We start from the raw sequence: 7,309 nt of genomic DNA, 5'->3' as shown, positions 1-7,309 counted from the left end.
GTAATTTTTGAATTGAAGACCTTTAGTATAAAAATAAGATTGATAGGATAAATACAGTTCAGGGAGAGGGCAGGAATCTCATTTTCCTGATCCTTTTATAGTGTACTTTACAAGACACCACAGCCTTTTATATTACTCAATTTCCCTAAACTAAAGCTTAGTGAAGTTAGCAAAGACATAGTAGTGGTTAGACACACATCTTCAGATTCTTTTAGCCTGAATGAAGGATTATAACCAAGAATTTATAAGCTTCGATCTCCACCCAGATGCTGTTCCTTTTTTTGTTTGTTTGTTTTTTTGGTTTTTCTGAGACAAGAGTTTCTCTGTGTAGCCCTGGCTGTTCTGGAACTCACTCTGTAGACCAGACTGGCCTCGAACTCAGAAATCCACCTGTCTCTGCCTCCCAAGTGATGGGATTAAAGGTGTGTGCCACCACGCCTGGCCAGATGCTGTTCCTAAGTCCTACAAACCTTGTTCATGATTTTATTCCCACTTGTTTTTTTTTCTTCTCTCTTAGAGTTAATCCCACTAAATGAGAGTAAAGCTCATTCCCATTTTTTTTTTATTTGAATTAAGCAAGATTTATTTTCTGTTAGGCAGGGACCATCTTCCTAAAGTGGGGTTTGAGATAATAGCATTGAACAAAAGAGAAGATGGGTTTATATGAACCCCCATACTGCAAGGCTGGGAGCTTTATATGAACTTGGCAGAATACCTCAAAATTATTTGCAGAACATCTTATTAGGATATGAGACATAACAAGTTCCAGAAAATAGGTCAAGATATGGCCAAATCCAGGTTTTACAGAAAGCAGGAATGAAGTTATATTGACCTTGTAATAAGATGACTTTTAATATTAAGATGGAGTCAGATTGGTACATCCATATCCTTGATAGGTAATGACTATTTTTATCTCTAGTATGGGGCTGGCAGTGCTCTGGTGGGGCACCTTAGTATTTTTTATTTGGAGAGAGTAACATTTGTATCATGGCTAGGGTCTCTCTAATTCCATCTGATTGGTTAGCATAGAAAGAATACATTTTTTTTTAAAGCTATCCTTTTGTTCTTTATAGAGCAGATTGAGTGTCTGATCACATAGTAAACTATTTCAGCTAACAAATTTACTTGTTGATAGATCTTGGTTTATTTGGTTTTTCACAGGTACCTTTCTGATAATGGGGAAGCCATGTATGCCAATAGGTTTTATGTGCAGTTATTTTTGTCCCCTTTGCCAGGGAGTTTCCTTTGGAACTAACATCCCAGCCTTTGCAACTGTTTATTGGTTGAAATTAGAATGTCATTGGCAGGTTCAGATGTGGGGTAAAAATGGGTCCCGAGTCCGCTTGGGGCTCGTACTGCTGGATGAGGCAGGATGCAGGAAGTTTGATTGCATGAACCACTCGGCAGCCAGTGGGTTGTGAGAAGCTGGAGGACCCCGCTCTGCGGGTGGTAAAGGCACAGTCTGAGGTCCCTGCTGACCTGTTGGAGTTGACTCAGTGGTCCAGGCCCATACTGAGGCAGGGACCCGCAGGTTCTCACTCTTGGGTACCGCAGACACCACTGAATGCTGTGGAAGAGCTAAGAATGGAGTGTGGGCCGCGGGAGGACTCTGGCCCAGGGCGGAAGGGAAAATGTCAGGAGGAGAGAGCTTCGTCTGGGTCCTGTGGAGAGGGAAGTGCTAGGCAGGCTCGGTGTAGACTGTGCCTGAGAAGGCAGAGAGGCCTCCTAGCAGGAGGTTAGACACATTTTACTGGTCCAGGCTCACCTCCTCCCCCCCATCCAAGTTTTCCTGTCTTGGAAAATATTTGAGGGGAAACTGACATATGTTCCAGGGGCTCGGGTTTGTGGCTGTCACTTGTCCTTAGCTCTGTGATTCCTTTGATGATGTGGTTAAGATACTTAGACTTATTTTACTTGTCATTTTCAGCTGTTTCTGCACAAGAATGTGAATTTCCAGAAAATGGAAATTTAAAACCATTTGAACAGGGCTGGAGAGATGGCTCAGAGGTTAAGAGCACTGGTTGCTTATCCAAAGGCCTTGAGTTCAATTACCTGAATCTACATGGTGGCTCATAACTGTCTATGAGACCTGGTGCTACATCTTCTGGTGTGCAGGCAGAACACTGTATATATAAATAAATCTTTAAAAAAAAGAAACCATTTGAACCCTATTCTATCTTAAATTAATTCTGAGGTACAGGCTGAGACTGTGTGGACCCAGATTTCCTCTCTTTTTTTTTCCACCACTGTATTCTGAAGGGTTTAACTATTTCTCATTTATTCACCAAGGGTTTCATCAGTCATTGTTTTTATATTACAAAATCCAGTTATAATTTGAAGATTTCTGAGCTTTTAAGTCTATTTAATTAAATTAAATCAGAACCATCTTGTTTTAATTACTGTAGCTTTGTGCTATATTTATATATCTCCGGAAGTGTAGCTCAAGCCTTGACAGTCTTTCTGTTAGTGAGGGTTGTAAGCAGCTGCTAGCTCTTTGACAAATTCACTCAAGTTATGTGTCATAGATTGGACTTACTTTGATGAGTGCTGAGAATATAAAGAAGTCCAATGTAAAATGCCAGTCATGATGAGTTTTATATTCTAAGCAGAAAAGGGAGATTGTCCAGAAAATAACTACATGGTTTAAATGACAAGGGCAAATAGTAGAAGAGAAGTTGGGTCATAAGGCAATGACTACTGAAGTCCTGACACAGCCCACAATGTGTGCTTCTTCATCCTGCTTAAGTGTGTGTATCACACTGCACAGGGATAGCCCAGTGCTTCATCTGTCTCCTGAGGGGTCCTTCTGCTGTAGTACAAGAGGACCATGTACAGACCAATGGCCCTGCATTGTCATCAGCAGGGGTGGATGGGGTTGGGGGGGGGAGGTTGGGGGGGGGGTTGGGTGAGTCGGGGAGTGAGTGATGGGTTGGCCCTCTGTGTTTGAAGTTTCATTCCAGCCTGGACTTCACTTGCTTTCCTTGGTTACTGTGAGTCCAGTGGGCAGGAATGTCAACTTCTGATGCCACTTACCTGCAGATATGCCACAGTTGTTTTTTGCAGAACTGTCACAGTTGACTGCTGTACTGGATAGTTTTGTGTCAACTTGACACAGCTGGAGTTATCACAGAGAAAGGAGCTTTAGATGGGGAAATGCCCCCATGAGATCCAGCTGTGGGGCATTTTCTCAATTAGTGATCAAGGGGGAGAGGCCCCTTGTGGGTGGGACCATCTCTGGGCTGGTAGTCTTGGATTCTATAAGAGAGCAGGCTGAGCAAGCCAGGGGAAGCAAGCCAGCAAAGAACATCCCTCCATGGCCTCTGCATCAGCTCCTGCTTGAGTTCCAGTCCTGCATCCTTTGGTGATCAACAGCAGTATGGAAATGTAAGCCGAATAAACCTTTTCCTCCCCAACTTGCTTCTTGGTCATGAGGTTGTGCAGGAATGGAAACCCTGACTAAGGCAGCTGCCATGGGCACGGTGTGATGCAGGCAAGGTAGAAGGAAGGAACAGACAGATGTGCAGAGATGCTGTCCATGGTCTGGGCAGGGATGAGAAGTTGTTTTCAAAGAGTTTGGAAATAGCAATGCAGAAAGTAGGACAAGAGGGTTTTGGACCAAACTCACCCTGGAAGATGTTCAAAGTTCAGGAGACACCACCACCAGTAATTTAAATAGACACAAAATAGCATAAAGGACAATCAACTAGTAAGAAAGTGTTTAACTGTTGTGATGGTTTGAATGAGAATGGCCCCCATAGGCTCATATATTTGAATGCTTAGTCACCAAGAATGGAACATTTGATAGGGTTAGAAGGGTTAGGAGGTGTGGCCTTGTTGGAGGAGGAGTGTCACTTGGTGGTGTCTTTGAGGTTTCAAAAGCCCATGCCAGACCAGGTTTCTCTCTATTTGCTATCTGCAGATGGGAATGTAGTTCTCAGCTACTGGTCCAGCACCATGTCTATCTGCATGCTGCCATGCTCCTGCCATGGTGTTAATGGACTCAGCTTCTGAAATGGTAAGCAAGCTCCCAATTAAATGCTTCTTAAAAATAAGAGTTGCCTTGGTCATGGTACCTCTTAACAGCAATAGAGAGTGACTAAGATAAGTATTAATAGAAATAGACAAGACTCCAGGGACTCCAGGAGCAGCAGTTTCCCAGAGTTCATACTTGTCTCTGACTGAGAGACTGTGAGAAGGAAAAGAATCTTCAAGCTCAGGGTTGTGGGTGTAACCTATGGAGAGGACTTGGGAGGCACAGGATGTGCTTTTTGCTAGGGACGAGGAGACACACTAGTGTTGGAGATGAACATGCTGAAGTTGCAGCTGGTCATGTTCTTTGCAGTTAAAAAAAAAAAACTTGTAGGAAGGAATACCCTGCTAGGGAATTTCGGTGGTGTGTTTGTGAAGCCTCTGGGGTGTCTGCTGCAGTGCCCTCTGCAGGAAGTCAGGGGGATAACACTACAAACAGAGGAAAGAGAGGGTTGTGAGTTGTAGCTTGCCTCTTATGCATGAAACCCTGGCTTTGACCTTCATTACTAGGAGGAGGGAGAGAATTCCTTCTTCCTGCTTTGGCTCTCCAAGTTTTCTCCAGTGTCCTCTTCAGACAAAAACCCAGCTAACTAGCAAAGGAGAAATGTCCATAGGGCCAGTTCTAGCATCTCAAGGCTGAGCAAGGAGAAGGGCAGGGGCTGAGGAGCAATAGAGGCACAAAAGACCCACTTCACAGCATAGCATGTTGTGAGGAAGAAGAGCCAGCAGAGATTACAGACACTGTCCCTGTTCAAGCCTTTCCTCTCTACTCCATGTGAACCTGCTTCCCAACTTAACTGGTCAAATAAAGGCTAGAGCCTATGATTGGGCAGTGGAAGGGAAAGGCGAGGCTGGAAGTTTTAGAGAATGAGAGAGAGAGGAAGATGGAGGAAGAGGTGGAAGATAGAGCTGACCCAAGTGGCCTGGAGGAGCCACAAGTAGCTAGGGATCTCATAGCTGAGGAATAGAGTAGTGTCGTGGTATATCTGCTCAACCTAGGCGTATAGCTCATAAACATCATAACTGAGTTGTATGTTCTTTGCATGAGCATATCGGGGTTGGAGATTTACTGAAACAAATCTGGCTTGTATAAATATAAACCTCTCTAGTGTTTTGCTTTCACGGAGCTAAAGGGAACTGGGTGAGACTGGGGGAGGGAGTTGGTGGTCTACAGACCAGCCACAGGGGTGAATGGCTTGTGGAATGTGAGTGGTAGTTCCAGGTGTTTTCAGGAAAAATGGGTTTGGTGGGCTTAGCTAGCCAACTGTGAGGAGGGAACCAGGGCCACACGGTTGTTTGTGGCATGGCGCAAGCAGCAAGCAGAGACCAGGAGAGCTAGAATGGGAGCCGAGTGAGACCCGGGCTGCTGCTGGCCCTAGAGCCTAGCTGGACCAGTCATGGGAATTTTAAAATTACACGCAACATAATACTCCTTTGTGGACAGTGAGGAGGAAGAAAATGTCAACCGAGTTGACTAAGGAATGGCTGGTTCCTGAAGAGGTCAAGATGACCAGAGGGAAGCGGGATCAGTTCACTCTGGGATGTCTTTCTCACTAGTTCCTGTTAATCTCATGCTGCTTGTATAGAAACATGAGTTAGAACTCTGTAATGTTCTTCTAGAGCTTTTGGGAAATAGTCTTGATTCTCTCTCTTCCCATTGAAGGTCTCTGTCCTTCCAAGTCACCTGTTTGATAACATATATCAACATTTATTAGTATTAACCACTCATGAAGAGAACATAGGTCCTGTGTCTGTTTTTTATGCATGGCATGTTTGGCTTTGGGAAAATTGTGCACATTTGAGCCAGGTATGATAGTGCATGCCTATCAGGCTGAGGCAGGAGGATTGCAGGTTAGAAGCCAGCCTGGGCTATGTCATGAGTTCTTGATATGTCCAGACTACCCAATGAGACCCTGTCTCAAACAGTAGCAGCAGCAACAACAGCAAGATTCTACTTTTAAAAGAAGTTCAGGGTGGGGTGGGCCAGAGAGATGACTCAATGGCTAAGAGTACTTGTTGCTTTTCCAGAGGACCTGGATTCAATTCCCAGCACCCATATATTGGCTCATAACTACACAAAACTCCATTTATAAGGTCAAACCTCTCTGACCTCTTTGTTCACCAGGCACACATATGATGCATATCTATATCTACACACACACACACACACACACACACACACACACACAGGCAAAACACTTAAAGACATAAAATAAGATAAGTAAACAAAAGGAATAAAAATAGTCCTATTGCCTCAAGCACAGGTTTTATGAGGTGCACACGTGTTCCAGGGCATGATGTCTGGAGGAAGGTAGACCTTGGGAACTCCCAGCTGAGGTTGGCTTCCAGGGCCTTGACAGGGAGAGGTTTGCTCTGTTACTGTGCTTTCTTCCCTATTTCACCAGCACCTCAACAGGACACCCCAAGTTCTCCCCTCTACCTACTGACCATCTTCTATGTGTGTGCTGTGTACCTCTTGTGTATCCTAGTATTTTCCTTTAACTAGTCTTTTAGGTTAGCATACAGAGCAATAGTTATCTTTGTGGCATCTTTATACACAGGTGTAGATTTTAACTTTTCAAAACCTACTTTAATAAGAATTCTTAAATGCTTAAACCTTCCTTCTTGCCCTCCACCCACCAGAGGTAATGGAGAAGAAAGGTTAATAGGGCAAAGGGGGAAGTGAACCTGATTAGAAATAGTTCTCTGAGGCGATTCCGATCTTCACTGTCCAGTCCTCTAGCAAGCCACCAATATGGATCAGCAGCTGCAGTCCTGTCCATTCAGCAATCACCAATCATGAATCAGCAATGGCAGTTCGAAGAAGTAACCATTCCAGAAGAAACGATGAGGCTCCCCAACTAGCCGGAGTCCGAGGAAGTGTCAAGATGCTGCTGGAATATCAGGAGAAATTCTTTGGTGAGTTACTTTCTATGAAGTCATGACAAGTGACGATCAGCAGATTCAAGGCGAACCAGTACATGAGCATCACCAGCAAAGACTATTGAAGCAAAGCAAGGAGAACCAATGTGATAGCTTCCTCCCACTGTCTGTGGGGTTTAAACATCACTCATCCTCTCCCCTGTGACTGCTTCAACAAAACATTATGACCGAGTCTCCAAAGAAAGCAGAAATCTGCACTTCACACAGGTACCATTATCCTTTGTTCTCATTACTTCCTTTACTGCTCTCCCCAGGACTCCTCCCCTCCAGCTGGATCCCACCACTCTCCCCCATGATCCTTCCTTCTCCAGCTGGTTCCCATTGCTCTCCCCAGGAC

This window comes from Mus pahari, chromosome 8 (genome assembly GCF_900095145.1).
Source record: "Mus pahari chromosome 8, PAHARI_EIJ_v1.1, whole genome shotgun sequence".
Taxonomy (NCBI): domain Eukaryota; kingdom Metazoa; phylum Chordata; class Mammalia; order Rodentia; family Muridae; genus Mus; species Mus pahari.
The sequence above is the reverse complement of the archived record's forward strand: the minus strand, read 5'-3'. Positions refer to the sequence as shown.